The sequence below is a fragment of the Triticum aestivum genome, chromosome 5B, assembly GCF_018294505.1.
Source record: "Triticum aestivum cultivar Chinese Spring chromosome 5B, IWGSC CS RefSeq v2.1, whole genome shotgun sequence".
NCBI classification, from domain to species: Eukaryota; Viridiplantae; Streptophyta; class Magnoliopsida; order Poales; family Poaceae; genus Triticum; species Triticum aestivum.
Window position 1 is genome coordinate 77938724 of NC_057807.1, and position 27410 is coordinate 77966133.

The following is a 27410-nucleotide window of genomic DNA, read 5'->3' on the forward strand; positions in this document are numbered from 1 at the left end:
CCATCCAAGGTTTTATTTTTGGCAGCCCAATTTATGTCTTTTTTTGAAGAAAACGCAGAGGTCTGTTCTATTTTTCTATATAAGAATAGGAATGCCAGGTACAACTTATGTTTCCCTTCTAACTATATTATATATATTAAATTCTTTTATATGTTATTATATATTATTTTTATTGTCATCATATATTTAACAGATACATACATATGTAAGAAAACAATATCCCACATCTTATTAACTTATAAAAATAATTTCTTAACAAATAAAATCCTAGATTGTTTTGGCCAATAGGTCGAAGCCAACGCAAGTCGTTGTCAATTTACATCCAACGACCGGCATCCATCTTCAATCTCTCGTCTTCTTCCTCCAGCGCCGCCGGGACCACCTCGCGCCTCCTGCTGCTAGCAGCTCTACTTAGCACGCTTCGCTATGAAGCGCTACTCCACCATTGGCCAAGCCATCCCTCCACCCCTCCACACCTCTTGTTCTTCTCCTCCAACTGTCGAACCACACCGCACTAGAACCAAATAACCCTCGTACACCTCTCTGTCTGCGACTCTACTCTCGCGTCTTCCCATCTCCGGCTTGTTGCTGTCCGGGGCCTCACCGTCGTCCACCACCATTGATGCGCTCGGCGCGGCGTGGTCAACGAACGACACCATCGGAAGTAGACTATGCGTGGAGAGGCTGACAGCTGGGACCACGGCCGCACACAAGGAAATGCCTCCTTATTACGCGCAAAATAATGATTCCTCCACCTGACATCTGGGACCCACCGGAAGGGCCTCTGTATTTCGTGAAAAAAACGTGCCACCCGCTGACTTGTCGGACCCACCAGCTATCTTCGCACGCAAGGAAGTGCCTCCTTATTACGCACAAAAAATGAATACTCCGCCTGCCAGCTGGAACCCAGCATACTGGGAGGCTGACTTGTGGGCCTACCAAGTTGACGGGGATGGAGGGCTTTGTCAACTTAGTCAATATGAACGATTCTAGCTCCTGTTACCGTACGATGCTCATCCAACGGTTGTAGTGCTTCTTCAACCTCTGGTCTTCTTGCTCCAGCCGCCCAAACCAGCGCCGGTCGTGTCACATGCTCCTGCCTCCCGTGGCCGGCTGTGATGCTGCGGAGGCCTCACTGCCCCCTACTACTCCCACCGCTGGCCAGGCCATCCCTCTACTCACCCACACCCCCTGTTATTCTGCGGCGACAACAGCCTCACACCGCAGCCGAACCAGTGAACCCTCGTACTCCTCTTCGCGTGGGCATCCACTACTATGTCTTCCCCGGCTCCGAGTCGTCCCCTTCCTAGGCCTCACCGTCGTCCACCGCCGTGGTGCTCTCGGCGCAGCGTGGTCAACATGGTCAAGGAACGACTTCCATCGGATGTGGACTGTATGTGGAGAGGCTGACAGCTGGGTCCACGGCCGCAGCAAGGAAGTGCCTCCTTATTACGCGGAAAATAATGATTCCTCCACCTGACAGCGGGGAGCCACCGGACGGGCCACCGTATTTCGCGAAAAAATGTTTCCCCCTGACTGCTGGGACCCACCAGCTACATCTTCGCACGCAAGGAAGTGCGTCCGGGCAAAAAAAACGATTCGCCCCCCTGACTGCTGGGACCCACCAGCTACATCTTCGCACGCAAGGAAGTGCGTAAAAAAAAACGATTCGCCCCCCTGACTGCTGGGACCCACCAGCTACATCTTCGCACGCAAAGGAAGTGCGTCCGTGCAAAAAAAACGATTCGCCCCTCTGACTGCTGGGACCCACCAGCTACATTTTCGCACGCAAGGAACTGCCTGACAGTCGGGACCCACCTGGTCAAAGCGTACGTAGCGTTGTCATTCTGGTCGCGAACATGTACGCACATATATACTGGTCGATGTAGAGGCGCGCACGTGTCGTAGTAGAGGCGCGTACGTGTCATAGTAGAGGTGCACATGAAGCATGTACAGGTACGTACAGTGGCCAGGGTGCAAGAAAGAAATTACGGCCACATACGTACATACGGGCGGGGTCTCAAACGTCTACTCGTGCATACGTACATGGCTGGGTCGGAACGGAGAAACAGAGTCGTCGTCGTGTTCATGGGGAGGCAACGGAATGCGTCGTCTTCATGGGGAGGCAACGGAATGCATCATGTTCATTGGGAGGCAACGAAACGCGTGGGAGCCAACCGGCTTGGACAGAACAGGCGATGGAAACGAGGCCTGGCGTACCGCATAATGGAGGAAACGGCCTTGTGTTCGACCGGCCACGTTCGGAACGAGGTCCCGTTGATCGAGAGGGGTGTGGCGTACCGCAAAACAAAGGAAACGGACCTCCTACGGTCGAAATGGGGGTCCTGTTGATCGGGAGGGTGTGGCGTACCGCAAAACGGAGGAAGCGGATCTCCTACGGTCGAAACGGGCGTCCTTTTGATCGGGAGGGGTGTGGCGTACCGCAAAACAAACGAAACGGACCTCCACTACACCACGGTCAAGTTTTGGCGACACATCAATCTGTTGGCATATGGTACCTTTGCCGACACATAACTTGTAGCTAACACATATGCTGACAGAAGATTAAAGAGTCGGAGGACTTGCTGTTGGCAAAGGTATTGCCGACAGAAGTTCACTTGCCGACACTTTTTTAGTTGCCATACACCCTACTTACGCCGACACATGGTCAGTCTATGTACACCCTACATATGCCGACACATGGTGTATCTGTGTACACCCTACCTATGCCAACAGATGGTAAGTCAACATACACCCTTCTTATGTCGACACTTGGTCTGTCTAGGAAGGTTTTTAGCATTGCCGACACATGGTTTGTCTAGCTATGGGTGTACTTCTGCCGACACTTTCTCTGCATGGCTAGAGGTGTACCTTTATCGACAATTTGTCTGTTGGAATGTTTTTCCCAACAGATTAATTGTTGATAAGATGGTGTATAGCCAAAACAACAATTGGATACTGCTCTGATTTAAATATTATACAATGCTCAAATGTTATACACAAACAGGATCAAGATGAACACATATTGCACAAGCATTGATAATATGTTCACAAACATAAATATATATTGATCAGAAGTTCAAAAACAAGACAATCTTGACAAAGCAAAGTTTGGCCATTTTGACCACCATCCAGAAAACACAAGCCACATAAAAGGACCACTATTTACTGTTCTAAAAGTGTTCAGCCACTAAATGTTCCAAAACACTTAAGTCACACCCATGAGCACAAGATATATGCTCCAAAACACTTGAAGTAGCAAATGGTCCAGAACACACATAAGATTCATGATCACAAGTTGGCTGGTCCAAAATACTGGAAACAGCCAAATGCTGCAGAACACTCCAAAGTCATCACATCCATGCGCAGTAGGTGGCTGAGTACCTGAAAATATTCCACACGATCTTAATGATAACAGTCTAATGAAAATATGCTCAGTTAATATCTAACATAAGTGCAAATATAATTTTGTATTGAAACCTAATTAAGATAGACATGTATCAAATGCTTTATTCCAAAGTGGATTCATAAAAGTTATTAATAATATGGAGGAAATTGTCATAGGTATCTTGAGGCTTTCGGTCAAATTCTCATATGTTCCAACTGAATGCGGCTGCAAACATAAATGTGTGGGTGAAAAGAAATGGTCAAATTCTCATATATTCACCCAAATGATTTTGTGCACTTCAAAGTTTGAAAATAAATGTGAAAAACAATTGTGGTCGTATGTTATCTGATGAACTAGAATTAAAATGTACAGCTTCAGACCAAAAAAACTGCAGTATGTGAAGTTCTGTATACGCCATGTCATCTTTAGATTGTGACCATCAAAGTGTTAACACGAAACTAATTAGAAAGTAGGCCAAGCGACTCCAAGCATGTCTTACATATATGCTAACTACGGAGCAATGTATATGAGCATCAGATTACATCATGTGATTTCATATTTTTAATTTTAAAACTGCAGTATGTGGAGTTCAGTTCTATATACAAGACACAAAAAGTAATCTAATGATGCTATTTCTTATGCCAACTTCTTATATACCAGACACAAAACATACTCACATCTCTTATTTCTTATGCAAACTATTCCAGTTCATAGGCTGCTTCTTCCACTGCACGTTGCTCTGAAAATGTGAAGACATGCATCAACCACCCTGTAAAAATGAAAACTATGTTTAATAATATAGATAACTCGGCTGACCATCAATCAAATTAGAAAGTAGGCCAAGGGACTGCAAGGTATATCCTTGGTAAGTTTAATGGACGAACTTTTCAAATGCACAAATGATGTTTAGGTAATATTAGGCCATCACCAAAATAAACACGTATATCTCATAAAAGCACCATGTATGGAGATTATTAAGATTTAAGTACTGCCTTATTCTTGAACTAAATCGTCATTATTATAATTCAAGTTCTTATCTTCCTGCTGCTTATAGTCAGAATGGGGTTGATAGGCTACAGTTAGTTATAAATCTGCTCAAACCACAAACTATCCATCTTTTCCATTTTAAACAGACATGTTAGAATTAATAGCCTGGCCTATTAGTGATTGATGCTACATTAGCCCCCCTCCAACAAGCAGGACAGCAGAAACGAACCTTGTTGTTTTGGTACCTGCCACCACCAGCAGCAGCATACCCATTAGGTCCATAGTTCACAACATTATTATATGGCACCTGTGGAATTATCATATACCCAACAGAAACAGCGACAGGGTACCTAGGGAAACCAAGGCCTGGATATTTTGAAGTGAAAGAAGTGACTAAGAGAAATAATTATGCCATATCTACAGGGTGAATCTAGCTATAAATATCACGAATGCCAAGGGAATGTCTAGCTGCACATGTCAATATATCCCAGCATTCTCAGTTGTGACATTCTAAATTGTGTTGTGACTTGTGACTTGTTTTTAGAAAAAACATGCTAAATGCTATATTCTTCAAAGAAAGAAAGGTATTATGAGAAGGCACCCCATTTAAGCAAGTAAGAAGGAGAGTGGTAAAATTAGAACTAAAAAGTGGTGAAAATTCTGGATTTACCTCCATATGGAAACGGGGAGCTCAAATTACCTATGTAGTGAACATCCTCAGACAACTTGCTTAATATCAAATATATGGCTCGCATCTGACTGTTTAATGGTCCTGTGATGGTAACACAAATGGAGTTTCTACTTAACACCAATACTTGTTAACACAAGTAGTTAGACAGTAGTATCTGACACATAAATATATCTATCTTCTATCTCATCTGGAAAAAAAGAACAAAAAGGAACATGTTATTTAGCTAGACAATGTTGGCATTATAGGCAGCCCGTTAAAAAATTCATCCCCTACTGCATACTTGATAATCCAACAATATTTGTAAAACGCTGAGTATGCAGTGCTAAGCTTACGATTATCTCATTCCACATTTGCAATTTGATAATTTACAGTTGCAAATTTGTCCAATGAGAATATTTCACTTAAGTCCTTTGACTGTGCAACTTACTTTTTTATAGTGAGTGTTACTCCAGAGTGTTAACCGACCCGACCATCTATAGCATCAACGAGAGCTTATAGCCTACTTGCTAGCTACAAAAAGAAGTGTTACTCTAGAGTTATTATTTATTACAGCAATAACATCAGTATAGCAGGTTATGCATATATCTGATTAACTCATCATGCTGATGCAGACCTAGAATTCACAAATTTGCAAGCTTAGAATTCAGGAACTAAAGTACCATGTCCCTCTAGCCATCGATCAGGCCAAAGAATTAGAAACATTAACAAGGTATGAATTCTTTGCTTCTCAGTACTATACGGATCCAACTACTAACCTTCTTAATACTACACTCTTCTTAAACAAAAAGGGGCTGATTACATGAGCAAGGATCAGGTTATGCTTCAGATCAACAACATGTCCAAACCACCCCACAGTAACTAACAACAGTACAACTCTCAAGTTGCAGCAACCTAGCAGTTCGATCTACTCGAGACACAGGGAAGAACAAGAACAAAGAGAACAAATTGGGGATCGCACCATCGGTGCATACCTAACAACGCACACCACCTCCGGCCGGAGGTGCTTCCGTAGTTATGGAGATGCTGGCGCTTGCAGATGGTAGTCTCCGATGCTGGTTGGCGGCGGCGCTAGAATATCTAAACGACATTGACTTGGCCTTTGGGTGGGGAAGGGGGGGTTGGGCGTGCTCGGTGAAGGCAACGGCGGACGGAGCTGCCGGCGGCTGTGACCCCAAGGAAGGAAGGAGGGGATGGGGTCGGGGACACGGGGACGTGGAATGGGGTTGGTCTATCGGCGGCTGCGACCCCGACACGGTGGTAGGGAACATGTGTAGATGGGGTGGGGGTAAGCGTGAAGACGATGGCAGCAAGGACGAGGGTGACACTGGAGCGTGAGGACGTCGATGGGAGGGCGGCGGGGACATAGGTGGTGGAGCGCCGGCAGGGTGGCGAGGATGGAGTGCGACGGCGGGAGTAGGGAAGTGGGGATGGGACGGGGATGTATTTGGATTGGGTACTGGATTTCAAGGGTTAAGTTAAAATTGGGCCGCCGCGCAGCCCAAAAATGCCAGACCAGCCTGCCACGTCCTGTTCTCGCGCCTAAGTCGGCCTCAATTGTTTCGTGGCTTGACACGTGTACACATACGCCGGCACTTAATTTGTGCACGTACACCCTATCTACGCTGACACTTAATTTGTGTCCATACACCTACCTATGCCGACTGTAAATCTGTTAGGCCTAGATATCTGCCAACAGATGATAAGTCGCTATATGGTTGCCGACAGATACATAGTCGCTAAGTGATCGCCGACACATAATTGGTCAACTATTCTGCACACTTGTCGACAGATGATTTGAGGGCCAAGCTTCGGAGCTACGCCGACTGATCTCTTGTAGGGATTAATGGGCCTTTCCTCACAGAAGTGTGTCACTTAAACTCTACCATGGTGTAGTGCTCCTACGGTCGAAACGGGGGTCCTGTTGATCGGGAGGGGTGTGGCATACCGCAAAACGGACGAGACGGACCTCCTACAGTCGAAACGGGGGTCCTGTTGACCGGGAGGGGTGTAGCGTACCGCAAAACGGACGAAACGGACTTGTGTTGGAGCGCTACGGTCAAAACGGGGGTCCTGTTCAACGGGAGAGGTGTGGCGTACCGCAAAACGGGACTCCACGGGATACTGTTCATCTCCACCGTCGACCTCCTCCAGCCTCCATGGGCTACCGTCGACCTCATCCAGCCTCCACGGGCTCCTATTCATCCAGCCTTCACCGCGCGCTACTCCACCGGCTACTGTTCAACCACCCCTCCACGGGCACCCCTCCACCGCCTACTGTTCATCCAGCCCTCCACACCACGGGTCCTGTTCAACCACCCCTCCACCGCCACCCCTCCACCGTCTACTGTTCATCCAGCCCTCGACACCACGGGGTCATGTTCATCCAGAGGCAACGCCACCGCTCACTGTTTATCCAACCCCCCCCCCCCCACAACGCTTACTGTTCATCTAATCGATCGGCTTCAGTTAGCAGCAGTAGTGAAGGAATCGCTCCATCGGGTTCAGTTAACAACCATCGATCGATCACTCGGGTTCAGTAACGCGTAGCCTGCAGTGCAATTGCTCGGGTTCAGTTAGAGCCCAACGCCTTGGTCGGGTTCAGTTAGAGCCAATGCCTCGCCTGTGTACGAGAGAAACACGCATCGCTCGGCCCCCGACCTCCCACCGTAACAGGCAACTCCCCGAAATTTTCCTCCCCCTCGCTTCTACCACGGTTTTTTCCGTCATGGACGGCCCAAAGAATGTCATGCAGCTGCGTCTCCGTCCCGCCCAGGACGAAAAGCCCATTTTCTGTCATGATTTTTTGTCACTGAAGTAGGGGCCCACCACATCTATGATGATACCGGGTTTTGTCACAATTATCGTCATAGAGGTGTCATATGTATGACAGAAAAAAAATTCGTTCGGCCCAAAATAAGACACATCCGTGACATTTTGGGCCGAATGAAAATTTGTTCTGTCATACTTATGACACTTCTATGATGATAATTGTGACAAAACCCGGTATCATCATAGATGTGGTCGGCTCCTACTTATATGACAAAAAATCATGACAGAAAATGGGCTTTTCATCCTGGGCGGGCCGGAGAAGCAGCTGCATTACATTCTTTGGGCCGTCCATGATGGAAAAAACCGTGGTAGAAGCGAGGGCGAGGAAAATTTCGGCGAGTTCCCGGTTACGGTGGGTGGTCAGGGGCCGAGCGATGCGCGTTTCTCTCGTACACGTACACGCGTGTGTGCGAGGCATTGGGCTCTAACTAAACCCGAGCGAGGTGTCGCCGAACTGAACCCGAGCGATTGCACTGCAGGCTACACGTTACTCAACCCGAGCGATCGAGCAATTCCTTCACTACTACTACTAACTGAAGCTGATCGATGCTGCCTCTAGATGAACAGTGAGTGTCGCCGAGGGGGATTGGTTGACCGGGGATTGTCGGTAGCTCTGTTGTAGGTCTGCTACTCCTACTACTACTAACCCGTAGCTCTGTTGTAGGTAGGATTGGTTGACCGAGGATATGACATTTATCTGCATCAGGGATATCAATATGGTCCTGAAGACGAGGCTGCTGAGGTGGCTGGATCATAGAATCAGCTTTTCTGCCTTTCCTCGCTCTCTTCCTAGACTTCTTTACTACTGGAAGGTCGTCCATAATACGTTGAGACGGCAATTTAGGCACCTACTCATGACGCTCAAACCCTGAGGAGGCGCCAGTATAGACATACTATTCAGCGCCATCTTCATCCTCATCCTCATCCATGGCGACGTCATCAACGACTAATGGAGCCTCCTCCTTACCCCATCCGCTATCACCCAACCCGACACGCGACGCTAATTGGGTAGGTGGGGTGTTTATGTTCATATCTTGCTGAGGTTGCGTGCTCGTGGGTGTGCTCCCGGCCGCCTCCAGACGAAGCAGACTCTTTGGCCACAACAGGACCCACCCATTGCAACAATTACCAAGCCGCCGCGGGGTCTCGTTGTCATCCCCCACTAGTATTAGAGGAGGCAAATTCTCGTGGCCCGGTTTGACACTGGCCACGAAAACATTGAAGACGTTCGGGGGGGTCAGCCGGCTGTGGAACAATGGTTCCTTTGGCTCCATTATCGTCGCCTTCCCCACGTCCACCTTCTAGTCGCCGATGGTGTACAATATGGTGCACGGGGTTTTGTCGGCCTGCAAAGAAAAGTCTGCGACATGAGACATTCGAAAGGCAACGAAAACGGGAGATTATACATTTATATTGAAGGGGGCCGGTGTGACAGATACCGTGAGGGCGTCGAGCTCAGCCAAAGACAAAGCACCGACGAGCACGTCCGGTGCGGGAGCCGGTGCAGGAGCAGGTGCTGGTGCAACGCTAGTCGAGCTACTCCCCAAGAAGTCAGCAAGGGGAAAGTCCTCTGCATTTTTTTCTGGATTTTTCCTTGTCCAAATGAAAACGGCCGGAACCAAGGAAGTAGACAAATCTGCAACCACCTACTTTGCGGCAGCTACCGCTGTTGCGACTGTCTGAGATGATTTCTTCTCAACCGCAATCTCAACCTTCTTGTCGATGTTTTCTTCAGTTAACCTCCGTCTTTCCTTTCTCTCCTCCGTGGTCTCACGGTAGTACTTCTTCCACGTGGCACCATCTCCGGCACCGTGCACGCGTGCATACGACGGTCGAGTATCCACCAGTTGTCGTTTCAATATGTTCAACGCCCGGTTGAATAGAGTGTCCCACTTGGGCCTCGCCAATGCCTTAGACGGCGAGTCGCTTTCGGCCGCAATCCTGTGCTGCTCTCTCTGCAAAAGGCACAAGGATTGTTTACAAATATGACTAACGTGTGCAGTCGAATTGATCAGAAACTAAAATTACCAGCAGTCTCATGAACTCCGTAATGACCGGTTTTGTCTCATAAACCTTCTTCACTGGGTCCCAATGGTGCCGGGCCCTGAGGACGTCACGCTCCTGCGGGACGGTGAACTCCACCAAGGGTTCTGGGATGCCCAGACTCGCGGCTTCCGCGTCCTCCTTGGCCCATTTGGACCTCTTTCCGCCGTAACCATGGCTTCCGAGGTGGTGGCTCCCAATGTTCCTCTCTTCAAGCCCCTTCATGTACTTGGACTTTTTCTTGGCAGCTTCAGCCTCGTAAGCCTCCTTGAATATTTGAAACTGCTCTTCCGTGATTGTCGGATTATCCTTTACAATCTCAGAGTAGGGTTCCTTCTTGTCGATGATCTTTGCTTTCACTCGATTTTTCCAGGCGGCCAACGCGTCACTAAACTTGGTCATGGCGTGTTTGTTTATCTTCTTCGTTGCTGGGTCCTCATCTGGGTCTTCATAATCCTTCTCATTCCAGCCCGGGACCAAGAATATCTGGTGAAACTTCTTTAGGAGGGAGCGCCTCATATTTTCTATCTTCTGTAGTTTCTCATCGTTGATGGTGGCGGTTGTCCGTATGATGCAGCCTATTTGATTGCCGTAGCACGAGCGCGCTTCTCGGGCGCCTTTGGTTCAAATTGCCGTTGTCCACCTCTGTGACCACCACTCTTGTAGTCCCGAGTTTATTAGGAAGCCGTTGCCTCTTTGCTTTCGGTTCTACACCGGCTCCGCTCCCTGAGGCAGCACTGGTCTCAGTCTTAGTGCCGGTCTCGATGCCGGTCTGAGTCTCAGCGCCGGTCTCAGTCTCAGCACCGGTCTGCGTGTCGGTCTCAGTCCCCGATGCCATCGGTGGGCCCAGCAAAAACATTGGTTGATCGCCGGAATGCTAAAAAATTCGTCTGCCGCCCGGTAGACGTCGTCGCAATCACCAGAACCTTGTCCTTCATCATGGCTAGCCATGTTTCCTATGATTAAATCTAGTCAATTAATTCTAGACCTAATAAAATGAATAATGACATAAAAAAGGCCTATTGTCTTGTAGGAACGTTGACTCCTTCCTGGTGCGGCAAATCCCATGCACTCGATATGTCTTAGTTTGTAGCACAAGTCATGCCGAAATTCACGGAAAATTTCGGCATGACCTTTGCTAAAAACTGGACAAATCGAGAACCTGAAATTTGCCAGAACAGAAATGAATCAACATTCCGGCAAAACATAGGCCACTCAGCTTCATTCCCTGGAAACAGCAAAGCCACTTGGGCACAATCGAACCACTTCAATGAAAAGATATAACATGAGCAAACACTATTGAGGAATTTGCATATAACATGGCCACTTCAATGAAAAGATATAATCAACAATAATAGAATATGCAAATGAACATCAATGACATATATCATATAAAAACAATCTTGTTTTTTGTTTACAACTAAATGCCCTAGCTACTATTTTTTATTTATAGCTAAATACTTTTGTTTTTTGTCTAAAGCTAAAAGTCTAGGAACTCCATTTTCTCTAACCCTTCTGACCTCACCAAGTTTTCCACAGTAAGACCTTAGTACCTACACCCAATTTCTTCAAAAATATTCAGGTCCATAGTCCAAATAATTCAAATTTCATTTGAATGAAATTTGGAACAAATTCAAGTCCGTAGTCCAAATATTTTTTTATAGCTAAGTGTTTTTTGTTTATAGCCTTTGTTAATTTAAATCTAAATGCTACTATTATTTATATACCCTCTATTAGTTTAAAGCTAAATGGAATTACTGTTTAGCCATTTTCATAAAAATTGCCCTAGCTAATTTCCTAAAAAAATTGCTAATCATTTTTCCTAAATGTTATAAAATGCCTACTGCCCTAAAAAAATCTAGGGTTCATATGAACACCTATGGTTCATATGAATATCAACACAGTATCAACATATATATGAATTGCCCTAGTAGAGAGAGAGAGGAGGGTAGGGGACAGGAGAGGCAGAGCCTTACGGTCTACAGCGAGGGCAGGCTCTGGCTCGGGTGGCGGCGGTGAGGTCGAGGGCGGCGGTGGTGAGGTCGAGGGAGGCTACGGTGAGGTCGATGACGGTCTCGTGCGGCGGCTGTGAGGTCGAGGGCGGCCTCAGGCGGCGGCGGTGTGGTCGAACGCGGCGGGCGGCTGCGGTGTGGTCGAAAGCAGCCTCGGGAGGTGGTGGTGTGGTCGAAGGCGGTAGGGCGACGGGGTGATGGAGCAGTTGGGGGACAGGGGGAGTTGAGCGGGGGGGAGGACTTAGCAAAATTTTGAGCCCACGCTGCCGGGATTTGAGCCAAACTAGCAGTAGCGCGTTTTGCCGAAACGCGCTATAGGTAAGATAGCTATAGCGTTTTCCAGAGAAACGCGCTACAACTATTCCTTTCTGTTTTCTTTTTCTTTTTCTTTTGTTTTCTTTACATTTTCTTTTATTCATTTCTCCTTTTTCTATTTCTTTCATTTTCATTTACTTTTCTACTTATTTTTATATTTATTTTCTTTTTCATAGCAGTAGCGCTCTACAACATAAACGCGCTGCTACAAAGTTTTTAGCAGTAGCGTGCTTCTGGAAGAACCGCTACTACTATTCCTAGCCTACCGGCATTAGTGAGGGAATTTAAGTAGTAGCGCTTTTCTGCAAAGACGCGCTACTGCTAAAACAATGGTTGTAGCGTGGTTTTGCAACAAATGCTACTACTAAGTAGCGCTAGCGCCGAGTTTTGACCAACACTACTGCTATACCTCTGTGTATAAGGTTTTCCCTAGTAGTGCCGGTTGGGGCTGGATGAATAGGACCCCGTGGAGGGCTGGATGAACAGCACGACCCCATGGAGGGCGTGATGAATAGTAAACAGTGGAGGGGTGGATGAACAGTAGCCCGTGGAGGGGTGATTGAACAGGAGCCTGTGGAGAGGGGTGGTTGAATAGTAGCCGGTGGAGTAGCGCGCGGTGGAGGCTGCATGAACAGGAGCCCGTGGATGAACAGTCGCAGGTGGAGGCTAGAGGAGGTCGGCGGTGGATGAACAATAGCCCATGGAGTCTGGAGGAGGTCGACGGTAGAGATGAACAGTATCCCATGGACTCCCGTTTTGCAGTACGCCACACCCCTCCTAATAAAACAGGACCCCCGATTCGACCGTTGCACTCCAACACAAGTCCGTTTCCTCCGTTTTGCGGTACGCCAGACCCCTCCCGATGAACAGGATCCCGTTTCGAATGTGGCCAGTCGAACACAAGGCCATTTCCTCCGTTCTGCGGTAAGCCAGGCCTCGATTCCATCGCCTATTCTGTCCACTAGTAGAAAACAGGGCTTTCATTCGGGCCTAGCTAGCCAATTAGTCCCGGCTCTTCACGAACCGGGACCCATTGGGGGCATCAGACCCAGTTCATGAGCCCAGGGGGCCGGCCGGGGCCTCGTGGGCATTGATCCCAGTTCATCTGGATCCATTTGTCACTGTTTTAGGCACGAACCGGGACCAATTGGCCGCGCTCCTGGCCCACAGGCATTGGTACCGGTTCATGCCTTGAACCGGTGTAGAAGGGGGGGGGGATTTATTTCCGGTTCATACCATGAACCGGGACAAATAATTTGCCTATATATACCCATCGGCGCGACAGAGCACTCCATAGTGCTCTGTTTTTTCAAGTCGGCGAGGGGAGGGCATTTGGGTTCTCTAGTTCACCTCCGATGCACATGTGGTGTTCGGTGAAATGCCCGAGCCACACTAGTTAACCTTTCTCCTCTCGAAGCTCGACCTCGGAGCTCCATTTTTCCCGATATTTGTCTAGATTTAGTGGTCTGTCACGCCCCATCCCCGTTTTCACCATCGTTGATTGCCCGCGCCAAACTCGTCGCTGGCACCACCGTGGTCAGCCTCTTGTTCTTATCTTCTTTCTGATTTTCTTACTTTAACTAGATACGTGTCTGATTTTCTTACTTTAGATAGATACTTGTCTGATTTTCTTACTTTTGACACACATAATTATATATAATGTACACAGATGAACCGACAATGGATGTATGGTGACAGACACATCTCCGAGTACATTAAGGGCATGCATAATTTTCTCGAGGTGGCTGAGGCAAACAAGCAGAATGGTTTTATGTGTTGTCCATGCCCTAAATGTGGGAATACGAAGTCTTACTCTGACAGGAAAATCCTTCACACCCACCTGGTTTACAAGGGTTTCATGCCACACTATAATGTTTGGACGAGGCACGGAGAAATAGGGGTTATGATGGAAGACGACGAAGAAGAAGAGGACGATGACAACTATGTGCCCCCTGAATATGGTGATGCTGCAACGGGGGGAGCTGCTGAAGAACAAGAGGAACCAGATGATGTGCCCGATGATGCTGCAGGGGGAAGCTGCTGAAGATCAAGAGGAACCAGACGATGTGCCCGATGATGATGATCTCCGCCGGGTCATTGTCCATGCAAGGACGCAATGCAAAAGTAAAAAGGAGAAGCTGAAGTTCGATTGCATGTTAGAGGATCATAAAAAAGGGTTGTACCCCAATTGTGAAGATGGCCACACAACGCTGGGTACCTGTCACGCCCAATATGCGATACTATCCTAAAGAGACTCGAAGGTCCCACCAAGGATAGAATCGCATATTGATACGCTTTTGCAAGGTGGATATCATTACATCAACATTACATAATAGATGGGGATACATACAAGAGGCATACAATGCCACATGAATATAACATCATCATACATAAGAGCACCATCCGACTACGAATGAAACACAAACAGAAACTCAAACGACATCCACCCTACTAGCCCAGGCTGCCGACCAGGAACCTATCCCCTGAACGATGAAGCCGAAGAAGAAATGAAAACAAGCAAGCATCGGCCTCGCGTCATGATCATCGCAACCTGTACCTGCAACTGTTGTTGTAGTAATTTGTGAGCCACAAGGACTCAGCAATCCCATTACCATGGGTATCAAGACTAGCAAAGTTTAATGGGAAAGGAAGGGGTAAAGTCGTGAGGTTGCAGCAGCGACTAAGCATATATGGTGGCTAACATATGCAAATAAGAGCGAGAAGAGAGCAAACGGAATGGTCGTGAAGCTAGCAATGATGAAGAGGTGATCCTGAACTCCTACTTACGTCAAACATAACTCAAAACCGTGTTCAACTACCGGACTCCACCGAGAAGAGACCATCGCGGCTACACACACGGTTGATGCGTTTTAATTAAGTCAAGTGTCAAGTTCTCTACAACCGAACGTTAACAAATTCCCATCTGCCACATAACGGTGGGCACGACTCTCGAAAGTTTATACCCTGCAGGGGTGTCCCAACTTAGCCCATCACAAGCTCTCAAGGTCAAAGAAGGATATTCCTTCTCCCAGGAAGACCTGATCAGTCTCGGAACCCCGGTTTACAAGACATTTCGATAATGGTAAAACAAGACCAGCAAAGCCGCCCGATGTGCCGACAATCCCGATAGGAGCTGCACATATCTCATTCTCAGGGCAACACCGGATGAGACTAGCTACGAGTAAAACCAGACCTCAAGTTTCCCCGAGGTGGCCCCGCAGGCAACTCGGTTCAGACCAGCACTTAGAGAAGCACTGGCCCGGGGGCCTAAAATAAAGATGACCCTCGGGCTCCGGAAACCCAAGGGAAAAAGGTCTAGGTGAGGCAAATGGTAAAACCAAGGTTGGGCCTTGCTGGAGGACTTTTGTTCAAAGCGAACTATCAAGGGGGTCCCATAAATCACCCAACCATGTAAGGAACGCAAAATCAAGGAACATAACACCGGTATGACGGAAACTAGGCGGAAATAGTGGAACAAAACACCAGACATAAGGCCGAGTCTTCCACCCTTTACCAAGTATATAGATGCTTTAATTAAATAAGAGATATTGTGATATCCCAACATAATCCTGTTCATCGTGGAGCAATCTTCAACTTCACCTGCAACTAACAACGCTATAAGAGGGGCTGAGCAAAGCGGTAACATAGCCAAGCAACGGTTTGCTAGGAAGGGTGAAAAGGTTAGAGGCTGACATGGCAAACTAGGAGGCTTGAAGAACAAATGATAGGTAGCGCAGCAAAGCGATAGAACGAAGTAAGTAACATAGCAATGATAGTAGTGAGATCCAAGGTGACGGTCATCTTGCCTGAAATCTCGCAAGGAAGAAGAACGAGTCCATGAAGAAGACAACCGGACGTAATCGAACGAATCCTCACAACTCCGGAACGAAACCGAAGCTAACGAGAGAAGCAACCTGGAAAGAAGCAAACAACATGGTAAACACACAAGCATAATCATGGCATGATGCACAATCAAGTATGATGCATGTCCAGTTTAATGAGGCATGGCATGGCAAAGTGCAACAAACAATACTACAAGTTAAGTGGAGCTCAATATGCAATGAGTTGCATATTGACAAAACACCACATTGACATATTTAGTTTAATCTTGTTTAGTTACCCAACAATATTCAATGTTATTAAACATGGCAAGAGGATGAAGCATAAATGAACTAACTATTTAGGCAAGTTTAAATGAGGCTGGAACAAGAAACAACAATTTCGAAAAATCCTCATGTGCATATCTTGGATTTGCTACTGTTCTGACCTAAACCATAATTTAATGTTGTTAAACAATAAAAAAAGTGCATCAAGTTAATCTATGCATTTTTCCACCCCATTTACATATAAAGTTTATTAAAAATGGAACTATGGTTATTTAGTTATGAAATAAATCATTTTAACATGGCATTTGATCAAATTTAAACATACAACATTTTAAACATTTTAAACATTGATGAAAGTGGCATATTATTAATCTACACAAAATTCTAAGCATTTTACATGTTTAAATCATTTTAATCCGATGCACGGTTCATGCGTTATAATATGCATGATGCTTAGGGGTTTTTCTGTAAATCTGCAAACTCATGGAAAAATTAGACAAATTCACAGATATTAAAAAAACATACGCGGGCCGAAACTGATTGGCCCAACAGTGCACAGGGCTAACAAAGGCTGGGCTGAGGCTCACCAGAGGGCCTTTGGCCAGTGGATCTGGTGGGCTGGAGGGTTGAAGGGGCGCGGCTGGGCCTTGAGGCGCTGAGGCTGGCGTGGGTCGCAGGATGCAGGGGCGCGGTCAGCGCAAGCGCTCGGCTTGCTTGCTCGAAGCAGAGAGGTAGGGGCGGCGAGGACGGCCTGTTGGCGATGCGGGACAAGGCGCAGGGTGAGCAGACGTCGGGGAAACGGGCGGAGACAGCGGTTGCGGGCGTCCTGGGGGCGGGCGTCCTCCTCTGCTCGAAGAAGAGGCCGAATTGGGCGTTGACGGTGCACAGGAAGAAAACGACAACGAGGAGCAGCGGGGATGGGGCTCCGGCGAGCTGAGGAGGTCCAGCAAGGACGGGGATGGCCGGGACCCGATGGATCCGTGGAGATGCGGTGGTGGCTCTGTTGCGGTGACGGACGCGAGCTCGGGCGGCAGCCATCCATGGCGATGTCGTGGGGCTCCTGATCGAACAGATAGACAGAGGGGGGGTCAGGTTAGAGAGATTGATAGGAAGGAGGTGACGTAGGAGAGGTGTAGCGACCTGCTGGTGGTGGGGAGCTCCAGCGACGAAACTGCAGAAGACGGCCTTGGAGCGCTGGTGCTCGAGGCGAGGGGCATCTCCTCGAGCAGGAAGAAGAAGCAGGGCGCGGCGGTGGTCCTGGAGGTCGCCGTCGAGGCGGCTGGTCGCGTGAGAAGACGAGGCCGAGCGCTCCTGCTCGGGCCTCGGGAAGAGAGGGAGTGGCGGCTGCTGTACGAAGGCTCGGCGAGGGGTGGATCGGGAAGGAGGCTGGTTGGGTGGACCGGGCAGGCGAGATCCCAAGGGGGGATTTGGTGGAGTGGCGGCAGCGGCGATGGGTGGATGGGACTGGAGGCCTAAAATTTAGGGTCAGTGGGCTATTTATGGGAAGGGGTTAGGTTTAGGGGCTAATCGGACCCTTCGATTGCAATCGGGTGGACAAGAATAAATAGGCTAGGGAGTCCAATAACGAAAATGGAGATGTTTTATAGATGTTTGGGGATGATCCGGACCCAACGGCGATGACTGTCCAGGTCGGGTTCGAGGGAGTTTCGGACACGCACGCTAGGCGGATGCGAGCTGGCAAGAGAGCTTAGGTGGTCGGACAAGAGGTAGACGAAAGCATGGTTGGTCTCGGAACGGTCAACGAAAGCAAGGGTTGAGTCGGCAACTACGAGCGGATACGGGTTTTATGAAAACATATGGATGCGATGCACATGATGCTATGAGATGAGATGCATGCCATGAACAAAATGCAAAACAAAAGACAAAAACCCAACCACGAAGGAAATATCATATCGCATCTCTGGAAATGGCAAGAGTTGGAGTTACGAATATGGAAAGTTGCATCCGGGGTGTTACAACACTCCACCACTACAAAAGGATCTCGTCCCGATATCTAGGATGGCACCGGAGGGAAAAGGAAGAGGAAGATAAGAGGTAAAACTAACTTGCTTCTTTGACAAACAAGTGAAACCAATGAACCACGAGAGGTTGAAAACTTGAAAGAATAACACAATAGAGTTGAACTAAATTGAGAGCATTCCAATAGAAAAGAGAAACAAGGAACACCATGTTAACGTTTGAGGTTGCAAAGCTATGAATGGCGAGCACAATGGACAAGAAAGAATTTCAAACACTCTGGTTGATACGAGATAAGAATGAATAAGAGTGATATAATTTTCACAGCACTCCGACTATAAATGTAAGGAATTGAACATGAACTTGAGAAGATGGGATGATACTTGATGAAATCAACAACACACTACCTCTAGAACTATTGAAATAATGTCACAATGGGTAAGGAGGATTTCAGACAGCACTCAGGTTGAAAATCGAGGCAAAACTTGACAAGATGAAAGAACTTGAATTAGAACACAACACTCCGGTTAAATGGATAAGCAAGAGAATAACATGATCTTGACAAAACGAGATGATGGGTCAACGAGAGCAACACCACAATGCCTCCAGAAGAAATGAAAGAATGGAATGGAATAAAAGGAGGGAAACAAGATCTTGAAAGAGCACGCTTACAAGAAATGCTAGAACGGAGTTGTTGGAAAACCAACAACAAAACGAATAAGCTTGTAGTGGGCTTATGGAAAACATCCCAAGACTAAGAGGTGAAATTCTGCCACTAATGAAAAACAATTGCTTGTTTGAGATCAAAGAAGAGATGAAAACTTCTTTCGCCAAGAGGATAGGAGAAAACTCGGTTGATTGATAAGCACCACAAATAGCAACATTCCTTAGGGAAGGCTTTAGGTGAAATCTATACCAAGATAACTCCAAAGAAGGGATTGATGGATTTAAAATACCTCATTCTTGACAACATGTGAATCGTGAAACCTGAATGGAAATTGCCAAGAATGATATAACACCACCTCAAAAGCTAAGGTATAAAGATTGCACATCGAAATGCAAGAAGAAGAATACTTGAAATCCCCAAAACAAAACATGTGTTGAACACCATGTTTATTTTAGAGTATAGCTTGGCGGGTCATAACTTTGAGAGAAATCTTGAAGAACAATTGAAGAATGAAAGGAATCCTTGATGAACAACCATGTCGAGCCTCCATGGAGAACTCCGGTAATAAAAGGATGATGAGATAGGAATGAAGGATGAAAAGAATAAGACTAAAGCCTTGCGTTGATTTAGATGGAGCTTCGCGAGATAATGCGCAAAACTTGGAACTCCGAAAAAGAAAAGATGAAGCATCTCGAACCGAGAAATGTGACATCATGAACAACTCTGGAAAGAAGAAACTAGATTACTTGGATGAAACAATAATAAGAATTACGTTATGCCTATCCTTCACCAATTTAAATTGATGACAAGCAACGGATTTGGCATACTACTTATTCTCGTGGAAAGTATTAAGAGGGATATAGCGCAAACTTGAGAAGGTATTGATGGAACCACCGGTGGGATTTCGAAACAACGAATATTTGATATGATAACGAAGGAAGTGGAATCTTGAACGAACCACCGTAAAAATTGGAAAATAGAGTAGCAAAGGCACAAATCACCGGGAAGAATGGGAAAACGAATGAAGATACTTGAGGGGATTTAGATACATGAGAACGAAGAGATCATGAACTGATTAGAGGGTATTTGAACGATGCACCGGTAAGATTTGGAGAATGATAGCTACACGCTGGGAATGAAGAATTATGACATGATGGCCTTCGGAGGAAAGAACTGGAAACAACTCATGAAATGCTCCGGATGGTAAGAAAAGAATTCTCACAATCGAAAACAATTATGAGAGGATGGCATCAAGCTTGAACTACGCCTCTTTGCAAGAACGGGTAAGGATTTAAGAGGAACTCTTCTTCGGTCTTCAAAATCCGAGAATGACGACGAGAAACACCACCATGAATAGTTGAGATACTCTGGAAGAATGAAAAAGAGGAAGGGTTGAACCAAAGATGAAAAGAATTTGAAAGCAATCTTGGAGATGGCATTTGACTGATGAAATTCCTTCTTACGTCAAACTCAAAAAGAATTAGGAATGGCTCCGGAATAATTACAAGGGTCAGGTAAGATCCTGGGAAAAGACCTGTGGGTTAGGGCCCACTCAAAAGAAAACACCATTGAACAATTTTAAGAAGAGGTTGCACCGGTTGAAATAAATGGCTTGAATGAGATAACAACCTCGAAATATCTTGAACAAATTGAGAATGGAAACACAAGTCTTGTGACATATCTTCAGCACTCCAAAACAAATGAATAGGAATATGTGAATGATTAAGAGGTGCATCGGCTTGAGAAAGCATTAGAAACGAGGAAAGTAATATGATGAATATCGAAAGCTTGAATTGGATCCACCGGAGAAAAAACAACAATGCAGGATGATGAACTTGAAACTGTTGAGCACCTTCATGAGAAATCACCAGATAAGAACATTGAAAGAAAAGAATGAAGAGACTTCACATGAATTAATGGATACTTGATTAAAATATATGAGTCCTTGAAGAAAAGGGTGGGAGGGTGGGGAAAAACAAAGACAACTTGGGATGAACGAAACAAACACCATTGAGAAAACTTAGAATTGATCTTGCGGATGGGGAGAATGATGGGATCATCTCGAAGAGAAGCGCACCGGTTGGAAAATAATTAACATGACAACCTCAATGATTGAAAGGATTAGTATTCACATAGCAATATGAGAACACCGTTTAGGAAAGGTATGGATTCAACATTTGACTTCGAAGCAACTCAAATACCACAAATAAAACAAAACAAAGGATTTGGCTTGCAGAATAAGCCGGAACAAACATATGATAGAGATTTCGTCCGAAATTTTCATGGTGGGGCCCACATGGGCTCGATCGTACAGCACCATCATGTACAAGGCAGTGCACATGACATACGAAGTGTCCCCGAACCAGCATAGCCAAGGGCTCTTTAAGACACAATGAGACCACTGTAAAAACGATCGTGGATAGGCGGACCACTAGACGTCGAACCCCAATCTCATATCATGCATCTGTCGGAAAGATATTCTAGGAGCTACTTGAATTCCCACCTATAAACTTCCGAAACTTTCTGGTTATGCAATCTGGTGTTGGGGATATAGGGGAAGCAATATATCTCACCCAAACTAACAATCCCTACGTCCAGTTGTATCCATCCGTCAACACGTAACCAAGAAAACTCCGGAAATCGTGTACCTCAACCTTCGAAAAGCATCTGTTATACGAGCTATGGAAATACTCCTGAACTCCCAAGTACTGGGTGGCGTCGAGGTTATCTCACCAACAACTGCATAAAAGAGATTTTCAATGTCGGCAAAACTCACGTATTTCAGAACTGCAACGATAAAATTGTGACGACAACACCTCAGAGCTCAACTCCTCGGGACACTGCCACAACCCCTAAATGTCAGGAGGCACCAAGAACAATGTTCTTGTCACAAGAATATCGGAACGATCCCAAGATACCCGCGTGATCCTAAAAAAAATTGTGAAAAATTGAGGAGAGGAAAGACAAAACATCTACGTCGAGAGTCCTCACCTGAGCGACGAAGGGGGCTGAGGAGTAAAAAGAATCCTACTCTCCGATATATATAATCCTAAGACTCAAAATAGTTTTCTTCTAGACTCAACAACGGCCAACAATCAAGGGGGCTCCTATGGTCGGTCGAGGCTCTGATACCAACTTGTCACGTCCAATATGCGATACTATCCTAAAGAGACTCGAAGGTCCCACCAAGGATAGAACCGCATATTGATACACTTTTTCAAGGTGGATATCATTACATCAACATTACATAATAGATGGGGATACATACAAGAGGCATACAATGACACACGAATATAACATCATCATACTAAGAGCACCATCCGACTATGGATGAAACACAAACAGAAACTCAAACGACATCCACCCTGCTAGCCCAGGCTGCCAACCAGGAACCTATCCCCTGAACAATGAAGCAGAAGAAGAACTGAAAACAAGCAAGCATCGCTCTCGCATCATGATCATTGCAACCAGTACCTGCAACTGTTGTTGTAGTAATCTGTGAGCCACGAGGACTCGGCAATCCCATTACCATGGGTATCAAGACTAGCAAAGCTTAATGGGAAAGGATAGGGTAAAGTGGGGAGGTTGCAGCAGCGACTAAGCATATATGGTGGCTAACATACGCAAATAAGAGCGAGAAGAGAGCAAACGGAACGGTCGTGAAGCTAGCTATGATCAGGAGGTGATCCTGAACTCCTACTTACGTCAAACATAACTCAAAACCGTGTTCACCTCCCAGACTCCGCCGAGAAGAGACCATCACGGCTACACACGCGGTTGATGCGTTTTAATTAAGTCAAGTGGCAAGTTCTCTACAACCGAACGTTAACAAATTCCCATCTGCCACATAACCGCGGGCACGGCTCTCTAAAGTTTATACCCTGCAAGGGTGTCCCAACTTAGCCCATCACAAGCTCTCACGGTCAACGAAGGATATTTCTTCTCCCAGGAAGACCTGATCAGTCTCGGAATCCCGGTTTATAAGACATTTCGACAATGGTAAAACAAGACTAGCAAAGCCGCCCGATGTGCTGACAATCCCGATAGGAGCTGCACATATCTCGTTCTCAAGGCAACACCGGATGAGACTAGCTACGAGTAAAACTGGACCTCAAGTTTCCCCGAGGTGGCCCCGCAGGCAGCTCGGTTCAGACCAGCACTTGGAGAAGCACTGGCCCGGGGGGCTAAAATAAAGAAGACCATCGGGCTCCGGAAACCCAAGGGAAAAAGGGCTAGGTGAGGCAAATAGTAAAACCAAGGTTGGGCCTTGCTGGAGGAGTTTTATTCAAAGCGAATTGTCAAGGGGGTCCCATAAATCACCCAACCGTGTAAGGAACGCAAAATCAAGGAACATAACACTGGTATGACGGAAACTAGGGCGGCAAGAGTGGAACTAAACACCAGGCATAAGGCCGAGTCTTCCACCCTTTACCAAGTATATAGATGCATTAATTAAATAAGAGATATTGTGATATCCCAACATAATCCTGTCCATCGTGGAGAAATCTTGAACTTCACCTGCAACTAACAACGCTATGAGAGGGGCTGAGCAAAGCGGTAACATAGCTAAGCAACAGTTTGCTAAGAAGGGTGAAAAGGTTAGAGGATGACGTGGCAAATTGGGAGGCTTGAAGAACAAATGATAGGTAGCGCAGCAAAGCGATAGAACAAAGCAACTAGCATAGCAATGATAGTAGTGAGATCCAAGGTGATGGTCATCTTCCCTGAAATCCCGCAAGGAAGAAGAACGAGTCTATGAAGAAGACGAACGGACGTAGTCGAATGAATCCACACAACTCCGGAACGAAACCGAAGCTAACGAGAGAAGCAACCCAGAAAGAAGCAAACAACATGGTAATCGCACAAGCATAATCATGGCACGATGCACAATCAAGTATGATGCATGTCCGGTTTAATGAGGCATGGCATGGAAAAGTGCGACAAACAATACTACAAGTTAAGTGGAGCTCAATATGCGACGAGTTGCATATTGACAAAACACCACATTGACATATTTAGTTTAATCTCGTTTTGTTACCCAACAATACTCAATGTTATTAAACATGGCAAGAGGATGAAGCATAAATGAACTAACTATTTAGGCAAGTTAAAATGAGGCCGGAACAACAAACAACAATTCCGGAAAATCCTCATATGCATATTTTGGATTTGCTACTGTTCTGCCCTAAACCATATTTTAATGTTGTTAAACAATAAAACAAAGTGCATCAAGTTAATCTATGCATTTTTCCACCCAATTTACATATAAAGTTTATTAGAAATGGAACTATGGTTATTTAGTTATGAAATAAATCATTTTAACATGGCATTTGAGCAAATTTAAACATACAACATTTTAAACATTTTAAACATTGATGAAAGTGGCATATTATTAATCTACACAAAATTCTAAGCATTTTACATGTTCAAATCATTTTAATCCGATGCAAAGTTCATGAGTTATAATATGCATGATGCTTAGGGTTCTGTAAATCTGCAAACTCCTGGAAAAATTAGACAAATTCACAGATGCTAAAAAAACCTACGCGGGCCGAAACTGATTGGCCCAACAGTGCACAAGGCAAACAAAGGCTGGGATGAGGCTCACTAGAGGGCCTTGGGCCAACGGATCTGGTGGGCTGGAGGGCTGAAGGGGCGCGGCTGGGCCTTGAGGCGCTGCGGCTGGCGCGGGTCGCAGGATGCAGGGGCGCGGTCAACGCAAGCGCACGGCTTGCTTGCTCGAAGCAGAGAGGCAGGGGCAGCGAGGACGGCCTGTTGGCGATGCGGGACTTGGCGCAGGGCAAGAAGATATCGGGGAAATGGGCGGAGATAGCGGTTGCGCGCGTCCTAGGCGCGGGCGTCCTCCTCTGCTCGAATAAGAGGCCGAAATGGCCGTTGACGGCACACAGGAAGAAAACGACGACGAGGAGCGGCGGGGATGGGGCTCCATTGAGCTGAGGAGGTCCAGCAAGAACGGGGATGGCCGGGACCCGAGGGATCCGTGGAGATGCGATGGTGGCTCTGTTGCGGTGACGGACCCGAGCTCGGGCGGCAGCCATCCATGGCGATGTCGTGGGGCTCCTCCTCGAACAGATAGACAGAGGGGGTCGGGTGAGAGAGATCGATAGGAAGGAGGCGACGCAGGAGAGGTGCGGTGACCTGCTAGTGGAGGGGAGCTCCGGCGACGAAACTGCAGAAGACGGCCTTGGAGCGCTGGTGCTCGAGGCGAGGGGCATCTCCTCGAGCAGGAAGAAGAAGCAGGGCGCGGCGGTGGTCCTGGAGGTTGCCGTCGAGGCGGTTGGCCATGCGAGAAGAAGAGGCCGAGCGCTCCTTCTCGGTCCTCGGGAAGAGAGGGAGTGGCGGCTGCTCTACGAAGGCTCGGCGAGGGGTGGATCGGGAAGGAGGCTGGTTGGGTGGACCAGGCAGGGGAGATCCCAAGTGGGGATTTGGTGGAGTGGCGGCGGTGGCGATGGGTGGATGGGACAGGAGGCCTAAAATTTGGGGTCAGTGGGCTATTTATAGGAAGGGGTTAGGTTTAGGGGCTAATCGGACCCTCCGATTGCAATCGGGCGGACGAGAATAAATAGTCTAGGGAGTCCAATAACGAAAACGAAGATGTTTTATAGATGTTTGGGGATGACCAGGACCCAACGGTGATGACTGTCCATGTCGGGTTCGGGGGAGTTTCGGACACGCGCGCGAGGGGGCTGCGAGCTTGCAAGAGAGGTTAGGTGGTCGGACAAGAGGTAGACGAAAACACGGTTGGTCTCGGAATGGTCAACGAAAGCAAGGGGTGAGTCGGGCAACTACGAGCGGATACGGGTTTTATGAAAACATATGGATGCGATGCACATGATGCTATGAGATGAGATGCATGTCATGAACAAAATGCAAAACAAAAGACAAAAACCCAACCACGAAGGAAATATCATATCGCATCTCCGGAAAAGGCAAGAGTTGGAGTTACGAATATGGAAAGTTGCATCTGGGGTTTTACAGTACCATACTGGAATTGCTGAAGTGGAAGGCAGAGAATGTTGTGCCTCACAAAGGATTTGAGAAGCTAATGAAAATATTGAAGAAGAAGCTTCCAAAGGATAACGAATTGCCCGATAGTACATACGCAGCGAAGAAGGTCGTATGCCCTCTAGGATTGGAGGTGCAGAAGATACATGCATGCCCTAATGACTGCATCCTCTACCATGGTACATATGAGGATCTGAACGCATGCCCGGTATGCGGTGCATTGCGGTATAAGGTCTAACAAGATGACCCTGGTGATGTTGAAGGCGAGCCCTGGAGGAAGAGAGTTCCTGCGAAGGTGATGTGGTATGCTCCTATAATACCACGGTTGAAACGACTGTTCAGAAACAAAGAGCATGCCAAGTTGATGCGATGGCACAGTGAGGACCGTAAGAAAGACGGGAAGTTGAGAGCACCAGCTGACGGTTCACAGTGGAGAAAAATTGAGAGAGAGTACTGGGCTGAGTTTGCACGTGACCCAAGGAACGTGTGGTTTGGTTTAAGCGCGGATAGCATTAATCCTTCCACCTTGTATAACCTTCCACCTTGGATGTGCATGAAGCAGAGCAGCAATCGCAGTACCTAGCCTGTGACTCTAAGTAAGTATAACCTTCCACCTTGGATGTGCATGAAGCGGAAGTTCATTATGATGCCAGTTCTCATCCAAGGACCTAAGCAACTCGGCAACGACATTGATGTTTACCTAAGGCCATTAGTTGAAGAACTTTTACAGGTGTGGAATGGAAATGGTGTACGTGCGTGGGATGAGCACAGACAGGAGGAATTTAACCTACACGCGTTGCTGTTTGTAACCATCAGTTGGCCCACTCTCGGTAACCTTTCAGGACAGATAAACAAGGGATACCACGCATGCACGCACTGTTTAGATGACACCGAAAGTATATACCTGGACAAATGCAGGAAGGATGTGTACCTGGGCCATCGTCGATTTCTTACGACCAACCATCAATGTCGAAAGAAAGGCAAGCATTTCAAAGGGGAGGCAGATCACTGGAAGAAGCCCGCCATGCGTACCGGTGATCACAAACTTGCTATGGTTAATGATTTACACTTAATCTTTTGAAAGGGTCTCGGCGGACTAGCTGTTCCGAGTGACGCTGAGGGACACGCACCCATGTGGAAGAAGAAATCTTATTTTGGGTCCTACCCTACTAGAAAGACCTAGAGGTCCGCTCTTCGATCAACGTGATGCACGTGACGAAGAACCTTTGCGTCAACCTGCTAGGCTTCTTGGGCGTGTATGGGAAGACAAAAGATACAGCTCAGGCACAGGAGGACCTGCAACGTTTGCATGAAAAAGAAGGCATGCCTCCAAAGCAGTATGAAGGTCCTGCCAGCTACGCTCTTACCA